This window comes from Camelus dromedarius, chromosome 10, assembly GCF_036321535.1.
Source record: "Camelus dromedarius isolate mCamDro1 chromosome 10, mCamDro1.pat, whole genome shotgun sequence".
Classification (NCBI taxonomy): domain Eukaryota; kingdom Metazoa; phylum Chordata; class Mammalia; order Artiodactyla; family Camelidae; genus Camelus; species Camelus dromedarius.
In genome coordinates this window covers 42,144,781-42,162,670 of record NC_087445.1, presented here as the reverse complement: position 1 = coordinate 42,162,670, position 17,890 = coordinate 42,144,781, and the positions used below count along the sequence as shown (strand labels likewise).

At 39.3% G+C, this 17,890-nt stretch overlaps 1 protein-coding gene and 1 long non-coding RNA gene across 8 annotated transcripts in view; one reads left to right on the top strand and one right to left on the bottom strand.

The window, feature by feature from the left end:
• LOC105087414 (guanine nucleotide-binding protein G(q) subunit alpha) overlaps positions 1-17,890 on the top strand; it is a 261,505-nt gene that overhangs the window by 208,814 nt on the left and 34,801 nt on the right. The window lies entirely within an intron of this gene.
• LOC116152667 (uncharacterized) overlaps positions 13,333-17,890 on the bottom strand; it is a 59,151-nt gene continuing 54,593 nt past the window's right edge. For 2 of the 4 annotated variants that reach the window (XR_010382704.1, XR_010382705.1), the window contains one exon: positions 16,561-17,252. This is a non-coding gene — a long non-coding RNA (uncharacterized LOC116152667). Of the gene's footprint in view, positions 13,566-15,166; positions 15,704-16,560; positions 17,253-17,890 lie in introns of those variants that run through there. The other 2 variants (XR_004136241.2, XR_010382703.1) reach the window with 2 other exon arrangements.

Sequence of the window (17,890 nt, the reverse complement as noted above, 5' to 3'; positions counted from 1 at the left end):
TCAGAACTAATTTAAACCATTACTCATTTGGATCTCAGCAGCTGACCTCCCATGAAGTGAGACCAGCTTTGCTGAGGATACAGGAATGGAGAGATTAAGGCCCATGGCCAAGGTCACGCAGGGTCCCGTTCTCTGCCCTTCTAGACCAGCTTTCTTTCCCCTGCTTTATGGCATCTTCTAGAAGCTAAGGACAAAGGCAGAGGGAAAGCAAGAGGAGTTGTTAGAGGTGGCCGAGAGCACAGCAGTAGAACGAAGACCCTGCCCTGCGGGGAGGTGAAACCCCTCTTGCCTGTCTAAGCTCTTGCTCTACCTACAGCAGGCCGGCCAGGGATCCTGTAGTAATTCAGAGTTCCTGAATTGTTCTTGTGATTTTAAACTATCTTAAATGTCTAAAAAACGCATTCCCTTCAGATGTTTATTTCTCCTCTAAGTTTTAAAATGAAGCCATTTTGAAGTTATTCAGCTGCAACCAAAGTCTGAACATTTTCTTTAAAAGTGTGAAACATGTACTTTGTTCCGCTCTAAAAACTCCAAGTGAGGTTTGGAAAAAAAAGTTTTTTTTCCGGATAGAATTCAACTTCAGTGGGGGAAGAGTGGCTAAAAATTGAGGAGAAGAAATTCGAACTCCAAAGGAAAGAGCTGAAGGAAACTTGTAAGTAGTTAAAGTAAGAGGTTAGGTTAAAATACCCGGTCTCAGGGGGACCCACCCTAGCCCTCCTTTATCGACTCCTAGTCACGTTATGACATCAGAAACTACATCTTGCTCCTGCGCCTTTAGTCTGCTTGTCTCAGAGTCATGACCTGGTTAACAAGAATATTCCTGAAAGACGCCCTACTTTTTTTGTATTTAACCCCCTTCCCATTTCCTCATTCCTTTGTTCGTTTTCAGCCACTTGTTTCTTCTTCAAACTCCTTCCCACACCCTTTTCGTTCCCCGGCATTTCTATTTCCTCATGAGTTTACTGCTTCTCAGTTTCTTTGTTCTTGTTGCTTAAAGGAAGCCAGAGCGAGGTTTTCTGATTACCATCCGTGAGTCTAAACCAGAGACCTGTCCTCAGTGCTGGTGAGGGTGTGGGGAAGCAGACACACGTGGACATGTTGCATGTGAATATCGGGACTCTTCTAAAGCTTTTACGTGGAACTCATGTTAGTTATAATCTGTGCAATAGATTTGTTTGTTTGTTTAGCTAAATTATAGGAAAAAGATAACAAAAAAGTGTATTTGGTATAATCTGATTTATGTAATCACAAGAAATTATATACATACTATTATTATTATTATGGGGAAGATTATTAGCCTCCCCCCCCAAAAAAAGAAAAGAAGTTGGAAGATTTTCTGCCAAGACCAAGATGTAAAAAGTGACTGGCATTGTTGCTAGGTGACAGCATTACAAATAACTGAAATGATCCTTTTTTTAAAGTGAAATAAAGTAAGACTTCAGATGAGAGCTTTAGCTCTGCTGTTTACCAACTTTGTCCATTTGTCTTTTGAAATATCTTTCTTTTTTAACCAATTCATAGGTGCCCCTTACATTCTGGGTGTGAGCCTTTGTCATCTACATTGCGGGCATCTTTTCCACTCTGTAGCTTGCCATTTATCCTCTTAATGGTGTTTTTTGATGAACAGAAGTTGTAAATTTTAATATAATAAAAATCTATCAAAATTTTCCTTTATACTACATGTTCGTGTGTGTGTGTCTGCATAATTGCAGGCACATAGTAGGATAAAATAAATCATCTGAGAAATCTGGATGAAAGGACAGTAAGAAGTGGAGGGTGAGATTAAGAATTGAAATACAGATCACACAGCCAGGTACCTTTCCTAGTGGTAGCCCGCAGATTTAGTCTAGCATCTCTTAGCAACCAAAGAAAAGAAGTAATCACGGTCTGTTACAAGGTTCACTGTGTCTGTTAAAAAAAAAAAAAGTCAGTTTCTTTTGATACCAAGCCCTCCAAATGACAGCTCCTACAACTTTGTACAGAGATGCTGCGGGAGGTAGTAAATTATATCCATGGTGATACCTCTCCAGGAAACCAAACATCAGAATTCATAAAGCCTTTTTCTTAGACTTTCCTCGGTCTAATATGGTGCCGTAACATCTAAACACACAGCTTGATGTAAGAATAAAATTGAGAAGAGCTAGGGAGGTGAATTTTGTTTACCTCTGTTTTTATAAACTATTTCAGTGATACAGGAGGCTATAAAATTATAGAGAACTTTAAACTTTTGACATACTTGCTTTAAATCTTTACTTTCACAGAAATAAAATGGTATAGCTACAATTAAAGTCCTTGTGTAAACTTCCCGAATTCATTTCTCTCCCTCCTCAGAAGCCACTGGCCTCAAGTTGACATTTATTATTCCTAAGCGCATTTTTTCACGGTTTTACTACGTGTGTGTGTGTTGGTAAGCTCTATGTAACATTGGATTCTAAATAGAGTGCAGGGGGAGGGGGAAGATAGAGCTCAGTGGTGGAGCTCGTGCTTGGCAAGCCCCTCAGGGTTTTCACAAGAGGTGGGGACTGAACAGTAGGAAGCCCCTTGGTGGCAGCAGCTGGGCGAGGGCAGGTTTTTTAATCTCTACATTTTTCAGGATTTTCTGACTTTCTCTCTCATTACTGATTTCTAGTTTAATTCCATTGTGATCTGAGAGCATACATTGTGGCATTTCTTAAATGTATTCAGGTATGTTTTATGACCCAAAATGTGGTCTATCTTGGTGAACGTTCCATGTGAGCTTGAGAAGAGTGTCTATTCTGCTGTGTTTGGATGCATTAGGCAGTAGATGTCAGTTATATCCAGTTGGTGGTGGTGCTATTGAGTTTAATTATGTCCTTACTGATCTTTTGCTGGCTGGATCTGTCCATTTCTGACAGAAGGATGTTGAAGTTCATATAATAGTGGATTTACCTGTTTTTCCTTGCAGCTATATCAGTTTTACCTTACATATTGTGACACTCGATTTTTAAGTGCATATATATTAAGGATTCTTACGTCTTCTTGGAGAATTGACCCCTTTACGTTTATGCAATACCCTTCTTTATCCCTGAGAACTTTCTTTGCTCTGAAGTTTGATCTGTCTGAAATTAATACAGCTACTTTAGCTTTATTTTGATTAGTGTTCATGTGGTTTATATTTCTTCGTCCATTTACCTTTAATCTACATGTGTCTGTATATTTAAAGTGAGTTTCTTGTAGACAGTATATAGTTGGTCTTGGTTTTTGATCCATGTTTACAATCTCTTTTTTAATTGGTGTATTTAGACCAATTACATTTAAAGTGATTATTGATATGGTTGGATCCATATCTGTCATATCTGATACTATTTTCTATCTGTTGCCCTTGTTCTTTATTGATGTTTTTGTCTGCTTTTCTACTTCGTGTGGTTTTTTTCTCTTGTGGTTTTAGTTGAACATTTTATGATTCCATTTTCTCTCCTTTCTTAGTGTATAGGTTGCATATATATATACATATTTATTTTAGTAGTTGCAGCTAGAGTTTGCAATGTGCACTTACAACGAGTACAGATCCACTTTCAGGTGACAGCATACCACTTCATGTGTAGTGTGAGTACTTACAGTAACAGAACAGTTGTAATTCCTCCCTTTCGTCTCTTGTATCATTGCTGTCATTCATTTCACTTACACGTTCATAATCAAATACACTATTGTATTACAATTCGGAGCAACCTGTTATCTGTTGGATCAATGAAGGGTAAGATAAACAAAAGTTTTTATTGGAGCTTCTGTTGTTCTTTTTCCATGTAGATCTGCATTTCTGACCTATATCATTTTCCTTCTCCCTGAAGGATTTCTTGCAAGGCGTATATACTGGCTGCAGGTTTTCTTAATTTTTGTTTGTCTGAGAAAGTCTTTATTTCTCCTTCACTTTTGAAGGATAATTTCATAGGGTACAGAATTCTGTGGTGGTCATTTTTTTCTCTCAACACTTTAAATATATCTTTTTTTTTTTTTTTTGATTCCACATATGAGTGATATCATATAGTATTTTTCCTTCTCTTTCTGGCTTACTTCACTTAGATTGACAATCTCTAGGTCCATCCATGTTGCTGCAAATGGCATTATTTTACTCTTTTTATGGCAAAGTAGTATTCCATTGGAGATGGTTACACCCTTTGATCTAATAATTTCACTTCTAGAGGTTTATGCTAATTGTTTAATTGGTTATAAGTCCCAAAGATGTGAGAAGATAATCCATCACAACATTGTGTATAACTGTGAACAATTGAAAACAACTAAATTATCCAGTAGTAGGAGATTGGTTAAAAAAATCTAAAAAGTAAAATACTATTTAGGTACTAAAAATGATGTAGATATATAACTAATACTCAATATAAAGTTGTTCTTTATATATGGGCATAAAGAAATAATTTCAAAATAACATGATTTTAAAAAATTTTTATGGTTGATTAATTTTAATGATTATTTTAGTATTTCATATTTTAATGATTTAAGTACATTTTAAAATGCATTTTATTTAATGATATAATACAGGTGTTTATTAGTGTGAAACTGTTAGCAGGGGTTATCTCTGAATTGCTGGATTAAGGGCAATTTTGATTTTGTGTTTTATTCATTTTACTTATCTGCATTTTCTAGTGTTTTTTGTGAACATATATACCATGTAGATTAAGAAATCATAGATATTTTTTAAGTTTAAGAAATTTTTTGTGGATGTGTGTATTAATTAAATCTGGTTCACTTTTTAAAAAAGGTTTTTAGGCAGCTTTTTCTTCTCCTAATTGCTTGAAGGAGTATGCAGTGGAGGTTCGGGTGAATGGAGAAATGAGTACAAAGGGCCCCTCACAGATTCTCAGCCGCTTTAGAAAACATGCATTTTCTGTCAGGTTACTGCAGATGTCTTCGACTGAGACAGCCTTTAGAGACAATGCAAATTAAGGAGTTCATTGAAGTAAGGGAGACAATTTCATGAAGCTGGGATTTATCTCAGCACTTGTTTGTTCATCTTAGATGGAGCAAATGCAGAGGGTTTAAAGCTCAAAATAAATAAAAGCTCTACACGGTAGATGGTCAAATGGAAATGCTGTCAGCTCAAAGCCACAGGAACCTGGGCCACTTCAGTGGCCAGATTTAACCAGCTGGGGTCTTGCTTGAGTACCGTCTGATTCTCTTTTTTAAAAAGGAGAAGAATTTGTCTTTTAGTGGGGAATCTGCAGTTTATAAAACTTAAGACAGTTATCTGTGATTTTGCTCTTCTCTGGAAAAAATGGCACATTTGATGGAATACCAGGCTCAGTACTTACGAGGAGGTCCCAACTGCATGAGATTTCAAGACTAGATTAAGATCCCGAGGCATGAATAGCTGTCATTCTCTAAATTTCTTCTGCTGCCTTCGTTAATTCTGCCACCGTGACATCTCCAGTATGTTCTGACCCATGAGTGTCTGAAGAAATGAATGAAAACAGTATTTATTTTTTGAATTACCAACTCTTTTGATGTGAATTGTCTCTTTAAAATAGGAATAAGAGAACAGGCATTTCTCTTTTGGGGACATTGGAAGACCTTCCCTCAAGAGGCAGCAGGGAAGTAGGAAGTAGAAAGAATCCTGCTTTGAATTGCAGCTCTACCCTTTCAAGCTGGGTAATCTTGAACAAATTAATATCCCCATGCTCCCTTTTAATGTACAAAATGAGGATGTTACTTGTCTCAGAGTGTCATGAGGATTATTAAAAATAACATGTAAACTTATTGGAGCACATAGATGTCTGTTCAGCAGATGATAGTTCATACTGTCAATAATGGTGAAGGAAATGCTGTTACAACTTTTATTTCCAAGCGTCATCATCTGTGGCTAATTCCGTAGAGATGAAATCTTTGAGAGAACTCTTTGATTCGACATTTAAGCCTTATAGCCAGAGTAATAGATCTAATTGATACTTATTTGGTCTATAAGATGAAAACATGGGGAAAAGTGTGGTTTGTGTAACTGTTGAAAAGGGGAGGGGACAGGGGGCGCTTTAGTTTAAGAAAAATTCCTTTCAGAATAACAGAAGGAAAAGGTTTTAAAATGCAAAAAGAAAGAAACTGCAGTCAATACGCCTTTTAAGAGAAAGCTATTCATATTCATAACATATTTGTTATCTGCTTATATGTTTTGCTTATTATAGTGTTTATTTTAGTCGTTACTTTGGAGTTGAAAAAAAGATAAAAATTCTTGCAAACTTAACTCAGGCACATAATGGCTCATGCAACTGGGAAGCTGCCTTAGAGGCTCCTTGAACAGGGGATTTGGTTGGAAGTTTCTCTTTTTCTCCTCAAACCATCCCGAATCACATCTTCTCGGTTTAGCAACTTAAGAGAAAAGGAAGTTTCCACTCCAACTCCAAATTGAAACTCTCAAGGAAGCGGGTGATACAGTATGTTGATTGACTCAGTATAAGTTAACATTGGCCTAGTGGTCCAGGGGCACATTGGATTTCCAGAAGACTAGGGGATTGTGGAGGAAAGCACACCTGGCAGAGAAGAATAATAGCCACTAAAACAGTGTGATTTCAACACATCAGTGAGTTGGAACCATTGTTGGGTTGTGAATTCCATATGGTGGGTCATGAGCAGTATCTTTTAAAAATTAATTGGGATAGACTTAAATGAAATTTAATCAAAACTATCAAAGAATACCACAGCCAAAATTATGGTTTCTTGAAACTTTTGTTTCCATTATACTTGTGTGTGTGTGTGTGTGTGTGTGTGTCTGGATTAAGTGCAATATATTTGTTCATGTGGATTGCAATTTAGAAAGATTCCAGCTCTACACTGCACAATGCTCTTCACTGATAACTGTCCTTGATGGGAGGGTCGGGCAGTCTGCTTGTTACTGAGATCTCACTCTCCATCCCAACCTAGACATAGGGAGAGTAGTGAGTTTGGAGTAGCACACAGCAGCAGATGGGACATAGTTGCTCCCCAACCTCCCAGTCAACAGAGTTGGGTTTTTATTTTGTTTTGGGGGCACATTTTTTCCTTGTGACTCAGTTTAAGGTAAAATTAGTAATCATCAGAAACAGCTGCAGCCATAAATTCCGCTTAGTTTGTATGTCTTAAAATACAAAATCTCGTCCACTAACAGGGCCATCTTCACAGGTTGTACCACCACCTGCAGTCACACAGGGCCCCGCTCTTGGTTTAATGCTCTGATGTCACCAGCTTAGTTTTTCAGCCATGCATTTTTGTTTTGACCTGGGCTCTGCAAATTACGTAGCACTACACAGCAAACTGAGGGATGGGTCGTTTGAGTCATTTTTGCCCCCACCCAGAGAGCCATACACATCCTTAGGTCTCACGGGTGCTCAAGGGGCATGTGATAATGACAAGAGGAATGTATCTTTAATTCTCCGTTAAACTTGGTTTCACCCGATGCCTCTTAGTTTTAATTCTTTTTTTAAAAAAAAAAGACACTAAATGTGCTCTTCCTAATTCATGTGCAGCATGTTAATACTGTAATTAGCAGCTGATTTCCTGCCACACTCCCCCAATGGTGCCAGGCTGATGTGCCCAATGAGGTCAGGCTGAAACTAATCACTGAACCTGTGGCAGCCCAAACTTATGTTTAATGTATGTCCCATGTCTCCCCATCCCCTCACTGGCCCTGCATCCTTTAAATAGGCTGTCAACTTACTAAAAGGGAAGAGACAGCATCGAATTTAAAAGGGCTTGCACACAGGTTATGTATTCATTAAACTGTTTCTAACATACAGTGTCATAGTGTTCCTAACATACGCCAGGGCTTCCTTCTCACCTGAGAGTTGTCCACAGAACTGGGATAATAGCTAGACCCACCCCACCCCTAACACCCAACCAAGAAAATCCCCACTGATGAAAAACTATGGAAGAACCAGGGGAGGCCATGTTTTATTTTTCGTAACCTGAAAAATAAAAATCTTAAAACAGGTTTATCTTTGCTTTGTGATTACATTTCCAAATTGCCCAGCGTGCAGGAAGAGTCCCTTTGTCACAGATGTAAAACATCTATGTGTAATAATCTTTTGTTTCAGAGTCACTAAAATGACCAGTGGTTCCATGCCTTAAGTTGCTTTCCCACTGAGAAGGGAGGTCTCACCTGAGGTCTTGCTTGGAACTTGTCAAACCAAAAGGACAAGCTCCTAAGATTCTGGAGCTGGAATTTAGGGCCATTTGATCTATGCGGCTAAGTGATTCCCAGGTTGGAATTTCAGATGCTAGCTCACACAGAAGTAGAGCTCTTTCAATGGGGAAGACAGCAGTGAAAGAAAACCAGGGGGAGGAGGCCTTTTCTGACAAAGGCCTGTTGTTGACACGAATAATAAGCTCCCTGTTTTTTGAGTCTGGCAGGCTGTGGCCTCTGGTTTGATTTGAGATTATGTTTTTAGGGGGTCCTGGCATGTAAAGTGAAGTATTTACCTGCCTTTCCACACATCCTCCAAGCAGTAAGCATATTATAAATGAACCAACATCTAACTGGATAGAAAAAAAATCAATCTATTCATTAGACGATGAATGAAGGTTCATTAATAGATGTCATCCTTTCCTCTGTCATCTCGAGAGTGCCTTTTAAAACACTAAAGATAAATTTAAACCCAACCTTTTTGAATGAGAAACATCACTCCACACACTGAAATTAACATAGATTTCTTAATATTCCAGACCAGATGCTAAATTCTAAAACTAACCTGAAATGTCTCAAGTTGTGCCAATCATTTTTCCAGTTACTCAGTCCCATTAACCAGCGTGAATCGTCATGAGGAGAAACAAGTGCTTGTTGGTATTTCATTACTCAGGTGCAGAGTCCCCATTAGAAGTGTCTCTTCACCTTTTATACAGAGAAGAGGTAATTTTTACTGGAATTATTACAACCCGTGTTCTTCTTTGGAGAGTGTAACGGTCCCAGTAGATGAGAAGCTCCTGCATTCTCCCTGGACCTTCCGCCCGCCTGGGAGCGAGAGCTGCGTGAGTGTCCAGCCTCTTCTCTCCAGCAGCTGCGTCCCCTTTCTGTGTTGTTTGGCAGATTTGTCCTTGTTGAGCTGTTTAATACAGGGTGCTACTCCAGTGGGGTTTAAGGGACAAAAGCCAACTTTGCTTCCTGGTTTCCAGGGCAACACAGGTCCTTGTTTTCAAAAGCTACAACCCCAGAACATTAAAACTCAACGAATTCCCTGCATTTGGAGGATATTTGGGGGCTTATTCTCGTTCAGAAGGAGCAAATGGAAGAGGGGGCACCATGACTTCAAGATCAGCAGTCTTGATCAAACGTCAGGTTGGGCTGAAGGGTGATAAAGAAGGTGACAGGTTTTGCCTAGGAAATCAGATGAAAATGGACCAGTTTGAGATCCATATTGTTCATTCTCCTTTAGGCAGCTTTTGTTGTCTTCAAAAAATAGGGAGATTTCTCTTTAGACATTAATATCCTTACTCCATTTTATCAAATTTTGCTGGAAGTTCTTGAGGAAATCCGATAAGAGTTACTGTCATTGTTTCACTTTTGAGCACTTAGTCTTATATCCTGGCTCATACCATTTGTTAATAGTTTCAGTGTAGATCTGAATTCCTTAGTGAGATTATAGGCTTCTTGGCAAGAATAGCCAGTGATGGATATTGGCAGAGCAGCTGACCACCTACGTGGTATGTTTACAGCAGTGGTTCTCTACTGGGCTGGGGGAGGCTGTTTTGCCCCCCAGGGCACATTTGCCAATGTCTAGAGACATCTTTCAGTCTCACAGTTGGAGGGGTGCTACTGGCATGTAGTGGGAAAGGTCAGGGTTCTGCTAAACATCCTACAGTACACAGAACAGCCCCCCAGAAGGAAGAATTATCCTGCTCCAAATGTCAATAGAGCCATGTTTCAAAAACCCTGCTTTAGAGGAACTCTGAGGACCACCACACCTTCCCCCCTAGTTTGCCCCCTGCCAGCTCATGGATGTCAAGAACTCCAAAGTTAGAGCGAGGCTCCTGCATTTGGCTTGTCAGACCCAGTTAAAATGCCAATATACACCAAGCTTCCCCTGACACATGTAAATTAGGATCATGTCATTTGCCCAGTATCTCTTTCCAAAGGTAGATTTTGTAGAGCTAGATTAAGTACAGGAGCGCAGAGAGTACTTCAGATGGGAAAGGCCCTGGGAAGGGCTTACTGAAGCCTAAAATTAATCGAATTAATTTTTGCAAAGGACAGCCATTCCTTTGTAGCCACCCCCAGAGAGGCCCCATGCAACCACCTCGTTGAAAACAAGAGCAAAGGGCACTCACTCAGAGTCAGTCACTCTGACAGAGTCCGGTCCCTTCCAGCAAAGGCCACCCCAGCTGTCACCAGTTTACCCTGCTCTTGGGCTGCAGACTGTGGCAGCAAAACTGCATAACCCGCACTCCAGGCATCCGAATGCCATCGCCTGATGTCCCCTGGCGCTGAGCCCAGCCTGGAACGGAGTGAGCATTCGCACGTTTAGCACCTCTCCCTTCCGGATCAGACTCAAAGAAAGGGACACTCCGATGTCTCATCGAATGTGCATTATCTATTAGTTGAAAATCACAGAGGGCAATCATGTTTATTTTCTTTCTCCCAGATTCTTAAAAGTATACCTTCCCCTTTTGAAAGTATTTCAACAGTTACCAAGGACAGCTCACTCTTTCCGTATGTATTTTGAGTTAATGATGTAGTATATATGAACTCTAAACCACTGAAAGAGAACTGCGGAAAAATTAAAAACAAGTTTTAAGGGAACAAGGAAGAGTTTTTCTTCTCTAAAAAGCTTCATTCTCTGCTTCATGCTGATACCAATTTTGTACTGTAGTGAAAAATATATAACCTTTACCATTTTTAAAGTGTACAGTTCAGTGGTATTAAGAATATTCACAGTCTCGTGCAGCCATCACCACCCATCCATCTCCAGAATTTTTTCATCTTTGCAAATTGAAACTGAACGCGTTAAGCAGTAACTCCCACTTCCCCTTTCTCCCAGCCCCTGACAACCAGCATTCTATTTTCTGTCTCTAGGAATTTGACTATTCTAGGTATTTTGTAAGCAGAATCATACAGTATTTGTCCTTTTTTGACTGACTTATTTTGCTTAGCATAATGTCTTCAAGGTTCATCCAGATAGCATCCATGTAGCCATTTCCTTTTTTAAGGCTGACTGATAATTTCATTGTATGTATCATATACCACATTTCTTTCATCCTTTTACCCATCAGTGGACATTTGGGTTGTTTCTACCTTATGGCTATTTCAGTAATGCTGCTGTGAAATGCGTATATAAATATTTGTTCAAGTTCTTGCTTTCAATTCTTCTACCCAAAAGTGGAATTGCTAGGTTATATGGAAGTTCTCTTTTTAATTTTTTGAGGCCACCATACTGTTTTTCATAGTGGCTGTACCATATTATATTCCCACCAGCAATGTATAAGGGTTCCACTGTATCCTTGCCCAACACTTACTGGTTTGGGTTTTGGTTTGTTTTTTATGATAGCAATCCTAATAGATATGAAGTGGATCTTACTGTGATTTTGATCTCCCTAATGATTAGTAATGTTGAACATCTTTTTAATGTGCTTATTGGCCATTTGTACATCTATGGAGAAATGTCTTTTCAGTTCCTTTGAATCAGGTTTTTTGGTTGCTGTTGACTTGTAAAAGTTACTTTATAGTCCAGACTATATTATTTGCAAATATTTCTTCCACTTCATAGGTAATATCAACTTCTTGAAGTCATTTTTCTAGCATGCCAGTAATGGCCCTCAGTAATGAGAAGATAGATTCTCATATGTCAATGGTAGTTATTTTTGACCCTTGCATAAGATTGTATATATGACCTTTGGATGTCCTTCCAGTCATTTGTTGTTGTTGTTGTTTTAATAGATAAACAGTTCTTTTTAGAATTGGAATTTTTATTACTCTTGGCTACTCAAGTCAGCCAAACGTCCACTAGGTGGTACTGTAGCCACAGCAAGGAGCATTTGCACAAAGCTGAAGGTAAACTCCAAAGTTGTCCAAAGACTTGTTGCTTCACAAAAATACAGTATTTGTGTCGACCTGAATAAACTGATCACATTTATAAAACGTTAGAGCTGAAGGTTAGAGTTCATCTATTTTGAGCTCCTTATAAAATGAAAAAATTGGGATCCCACGAGGTTAAGTGACTTGCCCAGTGTCCCTGCTAATTACCAATGAAGCCAGACTTCCACTCAGGGTTGCTGCTCCTCTCCTGGTACTTAATCTCAGTCCCTATGTTGCCGCTGCTCACTGTTACAAAGGCTTCCCAGAGTGCCCTAGAGTGTGCTCCAGCCGGGTTGGTACAGCTCCTTCCACGAGGAAAGGAAACTGCAGGTGTGAGCACGACGCTGTACTGCTCTTGGGCGACAGCTAAGGAAGACAGAATTCCACTAGTTTACCCATTAATCCTGGGAAAATCATTTCACATCCAAGTCTTGGTACCCTCATTATTAAATTAAAGAGGTTGCATTCAGCTTATGCAGAAGCCCCTCAAGCTCTGCATTATGTAAACATTGAGTCTGGAGGCCTAATGTTTTCCTGACTTTCTAGTTTGGGAACAGCTTCGTATTTCTTTTTCCACAGTAAAATGATGTGAATTCCAATTTACCTTTTCACGCGGCCTGGGATGAAATCTTGGCATCCGCTAACCATTTTAAATCTTTTTGCAACTTTTGCTTTTGCTAGTGTTGGTACTAAACAGTACCTATAATACATAAGCCTGCGATTAAAACAGAACTACTAACAAAATCCTACTATTTTATAGCAATGTATTGCAGAAAGTATAAAAGTAGGATTTGCAGGGAACATTTATATAGGTTTCCCGGAGCAGCTCGCAGTGCTCAAGGTTGCTAAGCATTTCCAGATTTTCACACACTGTTTCTCACCTGTCTTCCCCTAAGTAAATTGCGGCCGCATTGCCAGTGTGCACTGCTCTTGACTTCATGTCTGTCTGTTTACAGGATCATCCCACCAGACAGGGCATCTCGACTCCTTGTACAGCTCAGTAATGTTTAGAGTCACAGTTTTTATTTATTTATAATGCATGTAAATGATACCTCTTCACATTTGATCTATCACAATACAGTAATCCCTCACCAAATTTAGAGTTACCTTCCCGAAAAGTACAGCAATCAAGCAAAATCACAGAAGGCAAGATCATTGCCTCACAGAAGACAGGGCTAGGGGGACAACAGTTTAAATGGCTTTGCACATAGAATATTATTATCACAGCATATAATAGTTCTTGAAGGCAAAAGGAAACAAAAACTTTTCTCCCTTCTCATGGGTTACCTTATTCAGTACCCACGATGCAGTCTTGAGCTTTGTTCTAGTTGTTCTTTTTTTTTTTTTTTTTTTTTTTAATTTTGCAACCAGCTTCTGTGCCTCTGTCATTAGCCTTTTCCTTTGTTTCATTCTTCCAGCTACCTGGAAAATATCTGTGTCATTGTCTGGCCTTACCACAAGTTATCCCAGGGTTGAGGGCATGGTTTCCTCGGTTACGTATTGAAGGAGGGAGCATAGCTCAGTCCAGCCTCCGCCCAGTTCCACAGCCCTGCCTCACGGCCTGCAGTGGGGAGAGCAGTGATTAGAGTCACTAGTCATGCCTTGCAGTTGTTGATTAAGGAAACTGAACTGAACAGGGGCTTTTAAATATTTGGCATATAAGTAGAAAAACATGTTATCTCAGAATTTTGATTGGCAAGGGACTATCCCATCTTTGGTGTGGGTTTTTTTGTTTTTTCCTTTTTTCTTTTTCTTTCCTTCTTTCTTTTTTTTTTTTTTTTTTTTTTTGAAAAATAACCTAGTGAAGTTCACTTTTGTTATGAATTTAACAATTGTAGAAGATTTTGGATTTGTCTTGTTTATTTAACACCCTGGTATTTTCTAATTATTCATTGAAAAGCAAAAAAAAATGATTTTTTAAAAATGTTTAAAGATATTAGAAAGCCATAAAATAATGATTTTTGCTCTGCACATAATGACATTAGGTTTAGACAAATCTTGATAAAATTTGCATGATGGTGTTTTGAATGCCATGTTTAAGTTGCTAACATTGATCTATAAAATCTGAAATATGCATTTTCACAGGGGTCTGCAGAATTCTTCCACGAAAGTATGCTTTTAGAGGCTTTGTACGTATCCAGATTGGTTCCTCTCCTAAGGATACGCTGTTGAGTTATTTTATTTACTTTTATCTGTATATTTATTTTAATGGGCTGTTTTTAGTCTTCAAAAACAAAATGATTTGTTTTTTCAAGTTAAACATACAGCCATCTCCTTTGAAAGCAATTTTGGATATCTTTCAAAATTTAAAATACACATATTCTTTGCCTCAGCAGTTTTACTTATTTGTGCACATTTGTACAAAAACTTATGTGCAGAGGTGAAAAGACAGGAGAAAAACTATTTGAACATCAAGATGACTGGCTCAGAAATTATTCAAGCTCTTTAACAAACATGTAAGCTAGATTTACATGTGCTGACATAGAATAGTCTCAAAAGCACAGAATTAAATGAAACAAAGCAAAGCACAGACAGTACATATAGTATATGTCCATTTATCTAAAAGTTATATATACCTGAATACATATTATATATTTGTATGTACATAACATTTTTTTGAAATGATACAGGAAAAATGGGAGGTAATGTGGATCTGGTGCAGAAAGAATTCCCACTTTTCTTTGTATATTTTTTAATGTTGAAATTCTTTTACCCTCTATATGTAATTTTCACTTTTAAATCTAGCAATTAATTTAGTTTAGAAGTTTGTACTTTGCTATTTAGTAACCATTAAAACATAGATATGTCATAGGTGTCATTTACGCCATCTAAATATACATCTGCTTTTTCCTTATTAAATGTTTCTTGAATGTGTTCCTTGACATTGTGTTTTAGAACATCTGTAATGTTCCAGGGCTTTTAATTTAGTTGCTGCTTTAACTCTTACGTGTTGACGCCTGTGCTGAGTAACTGTAAGGAAAATCATGTCAAAGACACGTGCAACTTGTATTAAAGGAAAGGATTGTTTGAAAATGGGTCAACATAAAATTCCAAAAGCAAATGTAAGGCAAATGTCCTTGTGTGGCAATGCAAACAAATAATTCAGAGATGCTCCCCACTGCTGGAGGGAAATAATCCTCTGTACTTGAGGCTTCTGGTAAACTTTCTAACTTTGACTTGACTTAAATTTATATAATATTTTTAGACTATGTATTTAATCAGGAACTATTACAGTTGGAATGGTTGATATTTGTATCTTTTAGAATTCTGCTTTTAGCCTTTAGGGACATACATTGATTTAGCAGGCTTAGAAAATTTCAAAGCAGTTCACACATACATGGTATTTATTTGGTAGGAAGATACATGTTGATTGGGAGAAACTAAAAAAGGTCTTCAGGTGTTCCTGAAGCTAGTTAATGGACTCTTGGAAGTTGAAAAACCAGTTGATAAAGCCAGTGGGAGCTTTGTACGCAGTGAAATTGGAGAACATTGGCATAGCTCACGGACCCTCAGAGCTAATGGAAGCCGGAAATGCATTTTTGGTTGATATGGTCCTTATACAAGTAGATAGCCAGGCTGTAATGTGGGCTCTGTGGTGATCGCTGATGGCTCAGTAGTAGTGGTAGAGAATACTGTAGTGAGTATTTTCTGTGCTGGTAAGACTTGGAGACCTGAGCTGTAACAGCAGATTCTGGGGCTCTAGGAGATACAAATGTGAAAGTCATATTAGCAGTTCTCTTCCTAATAAAAAGTATTTATGAGCTGGGGAGGAGGCAGAAAGGAGGGAAAAATGACTTAGTGGTGTAGGAGTAATTGTGGAAATGTGGGGAAGAGACTTTTAACCTGATAGAAAGTTGATGATTATTTGCAGGTCTGGTGAAGGGTAAGTATTGGAGTACCCGAAGTGAGAGAAATCATTATGTAGTCATAGGTCCCTTGGGTATGGTGCCTTTGCAGGTTTAAAAAAATAAATACATAAGGTATAGTTTGTAGTGCTTGGGAAAGAGTCTGATCTGTTAGAAGATAGTTATTACAAATTTTCAGCATGTTTGTGTTTTAATATAAGCAGAGCTTAACTTGAAGCTTCCATTGCACTGGAATAATTTCACAGAGTCTTTGCCTCTCCAAAATCTCATCAATTCCAGTTGGGACCTGAACTTTCAAATATGAGCTCAGTCCTTTAATGCAAGGCTTTGATCCTCAGAAAGTGACACAAGCTCCAAGTAGAGATAAAAAATGAAAGCTATGGAGCAAACTTTGACAAGGCACAGTGAAAGCAAACTTGAGGAAACTGAGTGTTTACTAGACTGGGATTGGCTGGGTCTGACAGGAAGGAGGGTAAGAAGGTATCAGAGAATTTTGGAGCCAGAAAAGGATTTCAGTTACCCTTCTCATTTGAGAGGTAAGGAAACTGGAAGCTCACAAATGTGAAGGGGAAGTGAGGCCACCATCTCCTCCTAATTCGTTTTTCCTTAGAGAATGTATCAGTCAGGGGAAAGCCCAGCTGCTATAACAAAGTGTCCTGAGAAAAGATGGTGGCTTAAAGAATACAGCCATTCATTTCTGTTTGAAGAAAGCCATCCAGCTCAGCACAGCAGGTCAGCACCTCGTAGCCATTCAGGAGCCCAGGTTCCACCAGGTCATTGCTCCAAGTCCCCTGGGGCATGGTTATCACGTAGGCAGTGGAAGTTGGGTCACTGCCCCATCAGGGTTTAGCCAGGGGAAAGGAGAGGACAGCATGTGACATTATGTGTGCTGTTTAAGTCCCAGACCAGAGTGGCACCTGTCACTTTGTTCATGTTCCGTTTGTAAGAATTTAGTCATATGATCTGGAATCACTTCTCTTGATGCTCAGACATGGAGTCTAGCTGGGAAGTCATGCCTCTGGCTACAGTTCTGTTATTTTAGAAGGAGGGAGGAACTCATTCAGATGGACAGCAGATGGTCCCCGCCATAGGGGCAGACCAGACTCCTGGTCAGGCGGCTGCCAGCAGTTTTTGTTTTCTGAAATCCACAACCATGCCACATGGTTTCATACAGGTTGGGAATGTAGCCTTGAAGTAAGCGTCCTAATTTGGCATAACATGGCAGGCCTTGGAACCATTTTTCTTGTTAATGACTCCCGCAGATCCCCACATCCTATACAGGACACTCGCATAGCAAAAAGCAGCACTTACCTGGTCATAACATGCCCACTGCCCAGGACCATGTGGTGTCTGCTGTCAAGGTCCTGTTACGATATGCACACCTGGGAGGAGGATTATGTCAGAACAAGGAAATTCTGCAGCTCAATAATCCTTTTTTTTTTTTTAAACTGGGGTCATTAAAATAAAATAGCTGTTACGATTTGGGAACTTGTTTTGAATGTTAAGTGAGATAATACGTACAAATCACCTATGTACAGAGCGTTCCAGGAACGGTGCTAGATACTTAGGATGCCCTAGCCTATGAGATGCTGCCCGTCCTTCAGATGCTCCCAGCCCAGGGGAGCAGACACTCAGGTAGATGGGCAGTGATGGTGCAGAACAGCAGCAAAGTGTTTCCACCCCAGTACCTGTGGGTGATCTGGAAACATAAACAGAAGGCACCTACCCCTGGTTGGAGGGACCCAGTCTTGAGGAGGTATACCTGGGCTGAGCCTAACAACAGGCAGGAGTTTGCTAGCAAAGAGACCTTAAGATTTTGAACACTCCTTTTTAATTTGGCCTCCCCATACTCCTCCAGTGTTACTTCTCAGTACTCCACTCATCAGGGTTCACAGGGGAAAGACTGAGGTTTTGCCTTCACGGGAGATTTTTTTCCGTGACTTTGGTATCGTGAAGTCGATCTCCATACGCAAAGAAGGGAGAGGGATTTGATAGATAACATCCTGACAGGACAGGTCTG